The sequence below is a fragment of the Pristiophorus japonicus genome, chromosome 2, assembly GCF_044704955.1.
Source record: "Pristiophorus japonicus isolate sPriJap1 chromosome 2, sPriJap1.hap1, whole genome shotgun sequence".
Lineage (NCBI taxonomy): Eukaryota > Metazoa > Chordata > Chondrichthyes > Pristiophoridae > Pristiophorus > Pristiophorus japonicus.
This window is the reverse complement of record NC_091978.1, coordinates 292,354,475-292,370,714: the sequence shown is the minus strand read 5'-3', so window position 1 is coordinate 292,370,714 and position 16,240 is coordinate 292,354,475. Positions and strand designations below refer to the sequence as shown.

The window sequence follows — 16,240 nt, the reverse complement described above, 5'->3', positions numbered from 1 at the left end:
TCCCATGTGCTTTAACTTTGCACATTAATCTCTTGTGTGGGACCTTGTCGAAAGCCTTCTGAAAGTCCAAATACACCACATCAACTGGTTCTCCCTTGTCCACTCTACTGGAAACATCCTCAAAAAATTCCAGAAGATTTGTCAAGCATGAGTTCCCTTTCACAAATCCATGCTGACTTGGACCTATCATGTCACCTCTTTCCAAATGCGCTGCTATAACATCCTTAATAATTGATTCCATCATTTTACCCACTACCGATGGTCAGGCTGACCGGTCTATAATTGCTTGTTTTCTCTCTCCCTCCTTTTTTAAAAAATGGGGTTACATTGGCTACCCTCCACTCGATAGGAACTGATCCAGAGTCAATGGAATGTTGGAAAATGACTGTCAATGCATCTGCTATTGGAGTTCAGAAGAATGAGAGGTGATCTTATTGAAATATAAGATAATGAGGGGGATCAACAAGGTGGATGCAGAGAGGATATTTCCACTCATAGGGGAAAATAAAACTAGGGGACATAGTCTTAGAATAAGGGGCCGTCCATTTGAAACTGAGATGAGAAGAAATTTCTTCTCTGAGGGTTGTAAATCTATGGAATTCTCTGCCCCAGAGAGCTGTGGAGGCTGGGTCATTGAATATATTTAAGACGGAAATAGACAGATTTTTGAGTGATAAGTGAGTAAAGGGTTATGGGGAGTGGGCAGGGAATTGGAGCTGAGTCCATGATCAGATCAGCCATGATCTTATTGAACGGCGGAGCAGGCTCAATGGGCCAAATGGCCTACTCCTGCTCCTATTTCTTATGTTCTTATGTTCTTATTCATTAACTTAATTTCCCCCAGAAAAACATCCTTAAGCAAAAATAATTTTCATGAGTCAGCTGGGCTGTAAATCGACAAACATTGATTTGATTTGGGTTTTAATTGAAACTGTCCTGTTTCATTTACTTTCATCCATTTACAACAACCTTACTTCGGGACACAATTTCACCATCAAAGGTGAAGCCCAGTGTTGCAATAAACCAGTGGAATGTTGGAAAGTGCAGACTGTTTCCAAAGTCACTTAGTCCAGTAATCATTAACAAAGTATTGTTAAGAGTACAATAGACTACAAATATAGTGTCGAAATTAATAATAATCAACATGTATTTATTTGGATGTTACAGTTTGATTACTGCTCCAGTTTTAGCTACTACCTTTTAAGTATCTCTTGTTGATGACGACCACAATGATCTGCCATTGTAGAACATGCCCTCAATTATTTTTTCAAAAACATTTTTCATTAAATACAACAGCTACTATTGCTTCGCATCGTACTTTGTGAAACTTACGTTTGAGACAAATTAGAGAAAGATCATTTTCATTTTGCCCATTCCTCTTCGGTCACTACAGACTATTCCCTTACCAAGAAAGTAGAGAGGTGACTTACCCCAAACCAGTTAAACCATTAAAAAAAAGAGGTGAGGGTGTACATTACTGAAAGTATTCATTGGTAGTCTTTCTTTCTGCTTTCAAAGCTGCAAACCCCCACATTTTTGTGGTTTTAAATCAGCAATCCCTGTTTAATGTCAGCAGTGCTTGTCTAGTTACAGCAGGACAGTGGGAAAACCTTGGTTAAAATGTTACATTTGGGGAATACTTGTGTCCATTGGGCACAGTACTGCATGGCTTTCCATCTACCAAAGCACTGGCGGTATTTGGGAGGATGGTGTCATTCAACAGTTCAGTGCTTAGCGCAATTATTTTACAAGTGAACAAAGTTTGTGTTTTAATATCTGGCAAACGATAGTTTTTCTTTATTCATATGACAACTTTAAAATCTTTAAAAAACTGAACTGCTTTCATCCCTCCTCTCTATATGGGCCCAAGTTTCCACACGATAAAAAACGGGCGACCCTCCGAGCTGGGCGCCCGTTTTTTGCGGCGAAAAGGGCGCCGGAAAAAAACCGCGCGATTCTAGAGCGCCCTGCAGCTCCATGTCTGCTTGGCGCGGTGCCCAGGGGGGCGGAGCCTACACTCGCGCCGATTTTGTAAGTGGGAGGGGGCGGGTACTATTTAAATTAGTTTTTTTTCCTGCGTTGAAGCATTCGCGCACGCGCAGTGTGAAGGAAATCTTGGCACTCGGCCATTTTTGTTGTTCTTTGTAGCTGTTTAATTTTTGAACATTTTTTAATAAAAGCACATTGCCATCAGCACATCAGCACTGAGAAAGGTGCAGGAAGCCTCAAAGTTGAGGCAGCCGTTTCCTTCCCCCCCCTCCCCGCGGGAACGAACGGCTACTTCCCCCCCCCCCCTCCCCCCGCAGCATCCTCCCTGGCTGAAGCACTTTCACACAGGTAGGAAGATGGTTTATTTAATCTTTTCTTTGCTTATAAATGTTTATTCAGGTTGGATTTATTTGTATAATATTTGTATAAGTATAAATAAGGATTTATTGTAGAATTTAATGACTTCCCCCCCCCCCCCCCTCGTTCTGGACACCTAATTTGTAACCTGCTCCTGATTTTTTAATGTGTAGAACAGGTTTTTTCAGTTCTACAAAAATCTTCACTTGCTCCATTCTAACTTAGTTTGGAGTACGTTTTCACTGTGGAAACTTTCAAATCAGGCGCCAGTGGCCGGACACGCCCCCTTTTGAAGAAAAAATTCTGTTCCAAAGTGGAACTGTTCTACCTGACTGGAACTGCAGAAAAAAAAATGTGGAGAATTGCGATTTCTAAGATAGTCCGTTCTCCACCAGTTGCTCCTAAAAATCAGGCGCAAATCATGTGGAAACTTGGGCCCTAAATGTATTGACTCACACTGGTATACACTGCTATGGGCAACTGCTGCCCTCTTTGTATGCAGTATATTGATCCATGCACATACTCCAGTGAGGATCATTGGATAGCGATCAGGAGCAGGAGCCCTTCTGTTTTGTTTCTTCTTCTCCCTCACCCAGTAATATTGAATGAATTGTAAAATTTCCACACTTGCCTGGCTGAAATCAGCAACTCAGTAGAGACCCAAATCAAAATTGGGATCTTTGCAGTCTGTGTGGCCGCAATGAGTGGTACATTTACTGACTGAGCCATAACTCAACTAATTTAAAAAATACCTAAATTGATTAAAAATTCCAGTGATCCATAATTAATATAAAAAGTATTTTAAGATTGGCACATATTGCCATTTTCATAGTGTGTGTCTATGCGGCAACAATGGACATAAATATGAAAACTCTTAAAGAGAGGAATTACCTGGTTCAGGCCACTTGGCTTCAGCATACTGAACAGCTGCATGCACGCTATAAAACGCCAAAGTGTTCATCTCCTTACAGTTTTCTCCAAAGTACCCTCCCCTACTCAATGAATCAATCACTGAAGGATTGCAGTTGGCCAGGAGCAATCTGATACCAATCTCATTATAATCCTTCAGGACTGTCTTCAATGTGTTAATACCAACAGTGTCCAGGAATTGTACTGTGGAACAGTCTAGAATAATGGTGTGAAAATTGTAGACTTTAGGAACCAAATGTTTGCTGACCGCAGGCTGTTCTTGATTGATGTTACCATTGAATGTTTTTCCATCTTTCTGTTTTTTTGTTTTTATTTGTTTGCTTTCTGCCTTTTTCTGCTTTGCAACCTCCAAAGCAGGATTCAGATCAACTTTTCTGAACAGGGCATTCATAAAGAAATCTTTATTAGCATAATACAGAGGGGCTTCAAAAAAAAAGACCTTAATTGGGGGAATAGGTGAAAGATTATTATATTCTGCTTGATCTTTGTACATAGTTGAACCCTGGATTTGACCTAACAAAGCTGTTCTAGGCACTTGAGTGCGAATGATGACACACAGAAGTGAAAACGTTACCCCTGTAAAAAGCCCGAGCTCAGTGCTTACTAAAGTTACAGACAGCATTGTGACCCACCAAACCAGAGTGTCAATTTTGCTCATTTTCCATTGCTTTGGCAAATCACGAAATTTCATGAGAACTCCTCTTAAACTGACTATAATGATGCATGCCAGAACACACTTCTGCAAAGAGTAGAATACAGGAGCTAAGAAAAGAAGTAGCATTAATACCAGCACAGCACTGACAACACTGGAGAGCTGGGTCTGACAACCATTCGAATCTTTAACAAGTGTTTTAACCAGAGTCGCACTGGAAGCATATGAATGAAAAAACGATTGAACTACATTACAAAATCCAAGAGCATAGGTCTCTTGATTGGCTTGTATTGTGTATCCATGCTTCTTTGCAAACAACTAAGATAATTGCAACTGTTACAGCATCCATGGCAATTCTAGGTAAGAGGCTCCAACTTAGAACCGTAGAGGGTAGGAATTCAGTGGGGATTGTTCCAGGAATGCTTGACCAAATACACTTCATTTAGATTTACAAAGTGGGATATTATTGTAGCTAAAACTACAATGGTCAATTCCATTGGGAAAGGGAACTTAAGCTTGTCCTTGTATCGTTCTCCTAATTCTTTGAAAGCAATTAGCAGAGGCATGCAAATGACAGTTGTTAATCAGATCACAAAAATTGGTTTTGTGAATGTTCTTAAAAATATTTATCCAAGTTACAACAACACTTCCAGGTCCGTGGCTGCGTGGTAGTTTTATTCCAATGAGCTATTTGACTTGCCTTATTATGATGGTAATTGAGGCACCAGTTGCAAATCCATCCAGCAAAGGCTCAGATAGATACTTTGATACAAATCCAAGGTGGAAAACTGCCATTAGTACCTGGAACAAAAAAAACTTAAGTATGAGAACAACCACAAGTCATAAACCTCAAATCAGGCACCTACACCCAAAAAAGGAGGAAAACATTTGCATTTCATTTTTTCACATCTATAAAACTTCACTGTTTATAAAATGGCATCAGTAGAGTCCGAGTACTCTGAACTTTAGATCATGGTTGGTGCATGGCTCTGGGAGAAGAGATATTTTCTTTCTGTCGGCCTTTTAAAATTTTGTTTCATTTGGGCTTTCTCTGTAAAGAATGGTTCACGGACATACAATTGTCTAATTACCCATATTGTGTATTCAGTGCTGTATTTTTGCAAAAACACCTCAGAAAAATTTGGAAAGTGCAATGCAGAATTATAAATGTGTTTGAGTATACTGGACCAAAGCGGCTTATGGTATCAAAATGTTCAGATCTTGCAACATTTTACAAGAATATACAGTATCTACTGACGTATTGAAGTGCACTTAATGGCGACCATGAAACTACCAGACTGTTGTAAAAACTCATCTGGTTCACTAATGTTCTTTAGGGAAGGAAATCTTCCACCCTTACCCGGTCTGGCCTATATGTGACTCCAGACCCACAACAGTGTAGTTGATTCTGAACTGCCCTCTGAAATGGTCTAGCAAGTCACTCAGTTGTATCAAACCACTAGGAGAAACAATAAGAATAAAACTGGAAGGTCTACCTGGCAAAGGCACACCCAACCCAGTCAACCCTACAATTCCTACATTACAACTGTGACTACACTCCAAAAGTACTTTATTGGCTGTAAAGTGCTTTGAGACATTTGGTGGTCATGAAAGGCGCTATATAAATCCAAGTCTTTCTTTCTTTTACAAAGTTTTCCTCACTAACATCTGGCAACCCGTGCTAAAATTGGGGGAGCTGTCCCATGGCTAGTCATAGTCATACTCACAGAATCATACCTTTTAACATTCACTCCCTCCACCACTAGCGTACCGTGACTGCAGTGTGTACCATCTACAAGATGCATTGCAGCAACTCGCCAAAGCTTCTTCGACAGCATCTCCCAAACCCACGATCTCTACCACCTAGAAGGACAAGGCAGCAGGCTCATGGGAACACCACCACCTGCAAGTTCTCCTCCAAGTCACACACCATCCTAACTTGAAAATATATCGCCGTTCCTACACCGTTGTTGGGTCAAAATCCTGGAGCTCCCTTCCAAATAGCTTGGTGGGAGTACCTTCACTACAAGGACATGAAATGGTTCAAGAAGTCAGATTACCAACACCTTCTTTGGGCAATTAGGGATGGGCAATAAATGTTGGCTTTACCAATGACCCCCTCATCCTATGAATGAATTAAAAAAAAAAACAAGTTTCTCCATAAACGTTCATCTGAATAAAAAAAGTACTCTCCCTTTATTAGCAGGAAACACTACACCACCAACATTTCTCTTCGCCTAATCGGACTACAGAGAGAGATATAAGAAAAATAACAATTGCTGGAAACTGGAAATCAAAATAGAAAGTGCTGTAAATGCCCAGCATCTGAAAGAGAAGAGAGGCTAACATTATTGGTAGAAATCCTTCATCTATACTCGTATAAGTTGACCACCACCATATAGAATTGATTCAAATAAAAGGGAGGAGAATTAATAAAACTATTTAGACATGCTAATTACCTTTAAAAAGAGGTAAAAAGAAGATTCTGAAATGTGCAGTCAGGTTGTGAAAATGTATTGGAAAGGATGATGCTGAGTAAAGCTGTTACAAAAAAGTAATAACACTCAATGGAACGTGAATGCAAAAATCCAGTAGGAAAATCAGGGAAGCAGCTAAGGTCTAAAGTTGCTAAAATTAATATTTAGACTAGATTAATCAAAATTGCTCGGGAGGAAGATTAAAACCCGTTCCAGAAATTTGCAATGAACTTGGTTGGAGCAGTGAATGAGGCTAAAGTCAGAAGTTGGATTTGTGGAGAATCGAAGTTGAAGAGAGGTTATAATCACATTTGCAGACACCAAAATCTACACTTGACCTCCCAAAATAAAGGAAGTCATCATGAGCAGCAAACACAATAGACTAGATTGGAGATGTACATGTAAATCTGTGTGTCGTATACAAAGAATATTTGGGTTTGTGTCATGTATTCAACTATCATTGTAACCCATGTATAAGCTGACCTAAGTTGTACACCTTGAAAACATTGACCACAAGGGGCGAACTTGTGGGAGACACTTCTAACCTGGACTTTCAGGTATAAAAGGGGAAGCTCCACCCACCTTCATCACTTGAGGTCTTGGTAATAAAGGTAACTGGTCACAGAGTGACCTTCTCTCAAGTATGGGCCTCGTGTGCATTTATACTTTATAGTAAGGATATATCAGTTTGCATCTGTGGCTATTGTATGGGAAAATGCCTGTGGAAGAGACACCAGTGATGAGGAGAATAGAAGAGTGAATCAGGGTTTTTAGAGGCAAAGGTACTTTGAGAAAGAATAGGCAGCCAATGGTGGTAGGCAGTTGATGTTCAAACTAGTAGATGCTGGTTACTGATAGGGATTCTGTCTTTGTGAGAAGGAGAAGGGATAAGAATAAAGGCAACGGAAATAGGATATATGCAGTCAAGAACCTACTCAAACAGGAAAACCGTGAGAGGGTAAAATACATTTCTGATGCTCTAGTCTCGAAAGTAGAGTCATCAAAGCAAATGCAACTGACACAGTAAAACTTAAGAGGATGAAATTAAGTTTTTGCTGGAAGAAAGGAAGGTAGAAACATAAAAGTAGCAAGAGACTGTAATAAGTGTTTGTGGAAAGTGCCTTTTCTGGGATGGAGAGAGAAGTCCATGAAAGGGAGTGAAGAGTCAGATGCACGGTATAAAGATGAGGTGAACAGAATGGAAATTACAGTCAGTGAACTATTTCAAATGGGAGTGAAGCAAGAAGCAGTACCAATACAGACATCACTGTAGATGAGGGAGAGATTAGCGAATAGGCCTCCGTTGGATTGGAACAAGGAGCTAGAAATTTAGTGGAGAATATAGTGAGTAAAGGGAGCAGGAAAATCAGATGGTTGATATCAAGACAGCAGTCTCAGAAGATCAAGAAGAGGAGCAGAAGCAGAGGAGAAAGGGGGAATCATGACAGGGGATCTCCCGACCAAAAAGGAAAGCATGAAAGTAATGGGCTAGACTTTCCACTTCACATCGCCCATCTATGGCCCAAAACGGATCTCTATCGTCCATTTTGAGCAAAAAGTGGAAACTAGGCCCAAAATATCGCCGGATAAACAGGTGCCTAAGTTTCCACTTTGATCGGCGAGATGATCGCCCACACAAGGCCCATCCTAAGTTTCAGCACTTAGCATGCACTTCGCTGGGCCGATTTAAGACCCAAAACAGTGCTGAGAAATAGTTGCATTTTCTGGACCTAAGAGAAGGAAAATGGGCACTACGGACGCCATTTTGACTTCATAGAAACATAGAAACATAGAAACAGGAGCAGGCCATTCAGCCCTTCTAGCCTGCACCGCCATTCAATGAGTTCATGGCTGAACATGAAACTTCAGTACCCCCTTCCTGCTTTCACGCCATACCCCTTGATCCCCCGAGTAGTAAGGAATTCATCTAACTCCCTTTTGAATATATTTAGTGAATTGGCCTCAACAACTTTCTGTGGTAGAGAATTCCACAGGTTCACCACTCTCTGGGTGAAGAAGTTTCTCCGCATCTCGGTCCTAAATGGCTTACCCCTTATCCTTAGACTGTGACCCCTGGTTCTGGACTTCCCCAACATTGGGAACATTCTTCCTGCATCCAACCTGTCCAAACCCGTCAGAATTTTAAACGCTTCTATGAGGTCCCCTCTCACTCTTCTGAACTCCAGTGAATACAAGCCCAGTTGATCCAGTCCTTCTTGATAGGTCAGTCCCACCATCCCAGGAATCAGTCTGGTGAATCTTCGCTGCACTCCCTCAATAGCAAGAATGTCCTTCCTCAAGTTAGGAGACCAAAACTGTACACAATACTCCAGGTGTGGCCTCACCAAGGCCCTGTACAACTGTAGCAACACCTCCCTGCCCCTGTACTCAAATCCCCTCGCTATGAAGGCCAACATGCCATTTGCTTTCTTAACCGCCTGCTGTACCTGCATGCCAACCTTCAATGACTGATGTACCATGACACCCAGGTCTCGCTGCACCTTCCCTTTTCCTAATCTGTCACCATTCAGATAATAGTCTGTCTCTCTGTTTTTACCACCAAAGTGGATAACCTCACATTTATCCACATTATACTTCATCTGCCACGCATTTGCCCACTCACCTAACCTATACAAGTCACTCTGCAGCCTCATAGCATCCTTCTCGCAGCTCACACTGCCACCCAACTTAGTGTCATCCGCAAATTTGGAGATACTACATTTAATCCCCTCGTCTAAATCATTAATGTACAATGTAAACAACTGGGGCCCCAGCACAGAACCCTGCAGTACCCCACTAGTCACTGCCTGCCATTCCGAAAAGTACCCATTTACTCCTACTCTTCGCTTCCTGTCTGACAACCAGTTCTCAATCCACGTCAGCACACTACCCCCAATCCCATGTGCTTTAACTTTGCACATTAATCTCCTGTGTGGGACCTTGTCGAAAGCCTTCTGAAAGTCCAAATATACCACATCAACTGGTACTCCTTTGTCCACTTTATTGGAAACATCCTCAAAAAATTCCAGAAGATTTGTCAAGCATGATCTCCCTTTCACAAATCCATGCTGTCTTGGACCTATCATGTCACCATTTTCCAAATGCGCTGCTATGACATCCTTAATAATTGATTCCATCATTTTACCCACTACTGAGGTCAGGCTGACCGGTCTATAATTCCCTGCTTTCTCTCTCCCTCCTTTTTTAAAAAGTGGGGTTACATTGGCTACCCTCCACTCGATAGGAACTGATCCAGAGTCAATGGAATGTTGGAAAATGACTGTCAATGCATCCGCTATTTCCAAGGCCACCTCCTTAAGTACTCTGGGATGCAGTCCATCAGGCCCTGGGGATTTATCGGCCTTCAATCCCATCAATTTCTCCAACACAATTTCCCGACTAATAAAGATTTCCCTCAGTTCCTCCTCCTTACTAGACCCTCTGACCACTTTTATATCCGGAAAGTTGTTTGTGTCCTCCTTCGTAAATACTGAACCAAAGTACTTGTTCAATTGGTCTGCCATTTCTTTGTTCCCCGTTATGACTTCCCCTGATTCTGACTACAGGAGACCTACGTTTGTCTTTACTAACCTTTTTCTCTTTACATACCTATATAAACTTTTGCAATCCGCCTTAATGTTCCCTGCAAGCTTCTTCTCGTACTCCATTTTCCCTGCCCTAATCAAACCTTTGTCCTCCTCTGCTGAGTTCTAAATTTCTCCCAGTCCCCAGGTTCGCTGCTATTTCTGGCCAATTTGTATGCCACTTCCTTGGCTTTAATACTATCCCTGATTTCCCTAGATAGCCACGGTTGAGCCACCTTCCCTTTTTTATTTTTACGCCAGACAGGAATGTACAATTGTTGTAATTCATCCATGCGGTCTCTAAATGTCTGCCATTGCCCATCCACAGTCAACCCCTTCAGTATCATTAGCCAATCTATCTTAGCCAATTCATGCCTCATACCTTCAAAGTTACCCTTCTTTAAGTTCTGGACCATGGTCTCTGAATTAACTGTTTCATTCTCCATCCTAATGCAGAATTCCACCATATTATGGTCACTCTTCCCCAAGGGGCCTCGCACAATGAGATTGCTAATTAATCCTCTCTCATTACACAACACCCAGTCTAAGATGGCCTCCCCCCTAGTTGGTTCCTCGACATATTGGTCTAGAAAACCATCCCTTATGCACTCCAGGAAATCCTCCTCCACCGTATTGCTTCCAGTTTGGTTAGCCCAATCTATGTGCATATTAAAGTCACCCATTATAACTGCTGCACCTTTATTGCATGCACTCCTAATTTCCTGTTTGATGTCCTCCCCAACATCACTACTACTGTTTGGAGGTCTGTACACAACTCCCACTAACGATTTTTGCCCTTTAGTGTTCTGCAGCTCTACCCATATAGATTCCACATCATCCAAGCTAATGTCTTTCCTAACTATTGCATTAATCTCCTCTTTAACCAGCAATGCTACCCCACCTCCTTTTCCTTTTATTCTATCCTTCCTGAATGTTGAATACCCCTGGATGTTGAGTTCCCAGCCCTGATCATCCTGGAGCCACGTCTCCGTAATCCCAATCACATCATATTTGTTAACATCTATTTGCACAGTTAATTCATCAACTTATTGCGGATACTCCTTGCATTAAGACACAAAGCCTTCAGGCTTGCTTTTTTAAAACCCTTTGTCCTTTTAGAATTTTGCTGTACAGTGGCCCTTTTTGTTCTTTGCCTTGGGTTTCTCTGCCCTCCACTTTTCCTCATCTCCTTTCTGTCTTTTGCTTTTGCCTCATTTTTGTCTCCCTCTGTCTCCCTGCATAGGTTCCCATCCCCCTGCAATATTAGTTTAACTCCTCCCCAACAGCACTAGCAAACACTCCCCCTAGGACATTGGTTCCGGTCCTGCCCAGGTGCAGACCGTCCGGTTTGTATTGGTCCCACCTCCCCCAGAACCGGTTCCAATGCCCCAAGAATTTGAATCCCTCCCTGCTGCACCACTGCTCAAGCCATGTATTCATCTGCGCTATCCTGCGATTCCTACTCTGACTATCCTGCGATTCCTACTCTGAGATTACTACTTTTGAGGTCCTACTTTTTAATTTAGCTCCTAGCTCCTTAAATTCTTTTCGTATGACCTCATCCCTTTTTTTTACCTATGTCGTTGGTACCAATGTGCACCACGACAACTTGCTGTTCTCCCTCCCATTTCAGAATGTCCTGCACCCGCTCCGAGACATCCTTGACCCTTGCACCAGGGAGGCAACATACCATCCTGGAGTCTCGGTTGCGTCCGCAGAAACATAGAAACATAGAAACATAGAAAATAGGTGCAGGAGTAGGTCATTCGGCCCTTCTAGCCTGCACCGCCATTCAATGAGTTCATGGCTGAACATTCAACTTCAGTACCCCATTCCTGCTTTCTCGCCATACCCCTTGATCCCCCTAGTAGTAAGGACCTCATCTAACTGCTTTTTGAATATATTTAGTGAATTGGCCTCAACAACTTTCTGTGGTAGAGAATTCCACAGGTTCACCACTCTCTGGGTGAAGAAGTTCCTCCGCATCTCGGTCCTAAATGGCTTACCCCTTATCCTTAGACTGTGACCTCTGGTTCTGGACTTCCCCAACATTGGGAACATTCTTCCTGCATCTAACCTGTCTAACCCCGTCAGAATTTTATATGTTTCTATGAGGTCCCCTCTCATTCTTCTGAACTCCAGTGAATACAAGCCCAGTTGATCCAGTCTTTCTTGATAGGTCAGTCCCGCCATCCCAGGAATCAGTCTGGTGAACCTTCGCTGCACTCCCTCAATAGCAAGAATGTCCTTCCTCAGGTTAGGAGACCAAAACTGTACACAATACTCCAGGTGTGGCCTCACCAATGCCCTGTACAACTGTAGCAACAACTCCCTGCCCCTGTACTCAAATCCCCTTGCTATGAAGGCCAACATGCCATTTGCTTTCTTAACCGCCTGCTGCACCTGCATGCCAACCTTCAATGACTGATGTACCATGACACCCAGGTCTCTTTGCACCTCCCCTTTTCCTAATCTGTCACCATTCAGATAATAGTCTGTCTCTCTGTTTTTACCACCAAAGTGGATAACCTCACATTTATCCACATTATACTTCATCTGCCATGCATTTGCCCACTCACCTAACCTATCCAAGTCGCTCTGCAGCCTCACAGCATCCTCCTCGCAGCTCACACTGCCACCCAACTTAGTGTCATCCGCAAATTTGGAGATACTACATTTAATCCCCTCATCTAAATCATTAATGTACAGTGTAAACAGCTGGGGCCCCAGCACAGAACCTTGCGGTACCCCACTAGTCACTGCCTGCCATTCTGAAAAGTACCCATTTACTCCTACTCTTTGCTTCCTGTCTGACAACCAGTTCTCAATCCATGTCAGTACACTACCCCCAATCCCATGTGCTCTAACTTTGCACATCAATCTCTTGTGTGGGACCTTGTCGAACGCCTTCTGAAAGTCCAAATATACCACATCAACTGGTTCTCCCTTATCCACTCTACTGGAAACATCCTCAAAAAATTCCAGAAGATTTGTCAAGCATGATTTCCCTTTCACAAATCCATGCTGACTTGGACCTATCATGTCACCTCTTTCCAAATGCACTGCTATCTAACGCCTATCTATTCCCCTCACCATCGAATCCCCTATCACTATCGCGTTCCCAATCTTTTTCCTGCCCTCCTTTGCAGCAGAGCCACCTACAGTGCCATGAACTTGGCTGCTGCTGCCCTCCCCTGATGAGTCATCCTCCCCAACAGTACTCAAAGCAGTGTATCTGTTTTGCAGGGGGATGACCACAGGGGACCCCTGCACTATCTTTCTTGCACTGCTCTTCCTGCTGGTCTTCCATTCCCTATCTGGCTGTGGACCCTTCTCCTGCGGTAAGACCAACTCACTACACGTGATACTCACGTCATTCTCAGCATCGTGGATGCTCCAGAGTGAATCCACCCTCAGCTCCAATTCCGCAACGCGGACCGTCAAGAGCTCGAGGCGGATACACTTCCCACACACGTAGCGCCCAGGGACACCGGAAGTGTCCCCGAGTTCCCACATGGTACAGGAGGAGCATATCACATGGCCGAGCTCTCCTGCCATGTCTTAACCTTAGATACCCTTAAATTGGTAATAACAATGTTACAGTTCACTTACTGATATAAAAAATAAAAGAAAAGCTACTCACCAATCACCAACCAATCACTTACCCCATTGGCTGTGACGTCACTTTTTGATTACTTTCTACTTCTATTTTGCTTTCTCTCCCGCTGGGCCTTTTATAGGTCGCTCCCGCGTCTCACCAACTGCCGCTGGCTCTCGATCTCCCGCTGGGCCTTTTATAGGTCGCTCCCCGATCGCTGCAACAAGGTGCATTTCTTTGGGCCTTAGCCACCAAGTGGAAAGTCTAGCCCAATAGGCTTTGCAAGATGATCTCAACATCACAGCTAGCTTGGAATTCATTCAGGTGAACGTGGAGGGGGAATAAAACTGAAGTCATTTCTGATTCATGATCGTAAGATAATTATGGATGAGGAAGGCAATTCAGTCTATATTTGTTCATCCAACAGAATGACCTTTGCTGTGTTCAACTGATTCTTAAACAATTTCAGGATTTTCACCTCCACTACTGTATCCAATTCAATTGTTGTACTCTCTGTAAACATTCAGGCTCATACGAGGAGGGTTAGAGAGAATAGTTAAAATATAGCAAAGGAGAGCAAGAACAGAGGTGAAGTTGGAAAGGGTGATGAGGTTAGGAGAATGTGAGGGAGCAGTGGGTTGGTCTTTACCACCTGAAAGGAAGGAGAAAATGAGGTTTGTCAAAGCAACAGATGAAATAAAGGATGAAGTAAAACAAGTTTGGGGCAGCTACAATGGTGATTGGAGCTGGTACTGCTGGAGACCAAAGTGGTAAAAGTGACTTTAAACAGCTATTTTGTTTGAGTTATGGACCAGAGAGCAGTGCTCGACGCCTCAAAACAATATTTTCCAGAATAAATTTATTGAGGAAGCAAAGTCTAGAAGTACTTAAAAAAAAACATATGTATGAGCAGATCTCCCATGACAGGATTAAACACTTTCATGAGGACAGGAAAGTTATACCTTATAAGGCATGAATGTATTCCTCTGGTAAAGTGGAGCTGCATGCCTTTTGGCTATATAATCTAATTGTTGTTACATAAAGTGAGTCTCAGATGATCAGAGTTTAATTGTTTGCAGAGGAGAGGAAAGAAGAAAAACATTTATATAGTGCATTCCGTTCCATTTATTGATCTGTGATCATTTGGACTCACAAAGAGGAAGGTTAGAGAGAATAGTTAAGACATAATAAAAGTGTAAAGAAAGTCAGTTTAGTTGCTCTTCAGGCTGCAGTGCAGAATCCAGAATAAAATTCCTGGCTTGCTTTCTCATTTTTTTACGCGATTGCAAAGGAGACATTCTGACTTCTATTTCAATGGCCCCAATATTTACTAGGGCGAGATTTCCAAGCGGTGGTGGAGGAGCTCTGTTCCGTGAAGTTTTAACTCCACAGCATGTCGAGGAACCAACTAGAGGGCTAGCCATCCTAGACTGGGTGATGTGTAATGAGAAAGGACTAATTAGCAATCATGTTGTGCGAGACCCCTTGGGGAAGAGTGACCATGATATGGTAGAATTCTTTATTAAGATGGAGAGTGACACAGTTAATTCAGAGACTAGGGTCTCTGACCTTGAGGAAAGGTAACTGCGATGGTACGAGACGTGAATTGGCTAGGATAGACTGGCGAATGAGACTTAAAGGGTTGACGGTGGATAGGCAATGGCAAACATTTAAAGATCACATGGATGAACTTCAACAATTGTACATCCCTGTCTGGAGTAAAAATAAAACGGGGAAGGTGGCTCAACCGTGGCTAACAAGGGAAATTAAGGATAGTGTTAAATCCAAGGAAGAGGCATATAAATTGGCCAGAAAAAGCAGCAAACCTGAGGACTGGGAGAAATTTAGAATTCATCAGAGGAGGACAAAGGGTTTAATTAGGAGGGGGAAAATAGAGTATGAGAGGAAGCTTGCTGGGAACATAAAAACTGACTGCAAAAGCTTCTATAGATATGTGAAGAGAAAAAGATTAGTGAAGACAAACGTAGGTCCATTGCAGTCAGATTCAGGTGAATTTATAATGGCGAACAAAGAAATGGCAGACCAATTGAACAAATACTTTGGTTCTGTCTTCACGAAGGAAGACAGAAATAACCTTCTGGAAATACTAGGGGACCGAGGGTCTAGTGAGAAGGAGGAACTGAAGGAAATCCTTATTAGGCGGGAAATTGTGTTAAGGAAATTGATGGGATTGAAGGCCGATAAATCCCCGGGGCCTGATAGTCTGCATCCCAGTGGCCCTAGAAATAGTGAATGCATTGGTGATCATGTTCCAACAGTCTATCGACTCTGGATCAGTTCCTATGGACTGGAGGGTAGCTAATGTAACACCACTTTTTAAGAAAGGAGGGAGAGAGAATTATAGACCAGTTAGCCTGACATCAGTAGTGGGGAAAATGTTGGAATCAGTTATTAAAGATTAAATAACAGCACATTTGGAAAGCAGTGACAGGATCGGTCTAAGTCAGCATGGATTTATGAAAGGGAAATCATGCTTGACAAATCTTCTAGAATCTTTTGAGGATGTAACTAGTAGAGTGGACTAGAAAGAACCAATGGATGTGGTGTATTTGGACTTTCAAAAGGCTTTTGACAAGGTCCCACACAAGAGATTGGTGTGTAAAATTAAAGCACATGGCATTGGTGGTAATGT

The 16,240-nt window shown here is 42.5% G+C and overlaps 1 pseudogene; it reads right to left on the bottom strand.

Annotated features, from left to right (window-relative positions):
• Positions 1 to 3,220: 3,220 nt before the first annotated feature.
• The window catches only part of LOC139230658 (sulfate transporter-like), a 43,852-nt pseudogene continuing 30,832 nt past the window's right edge, over positions 3,221 to 16,240 (bottom strand).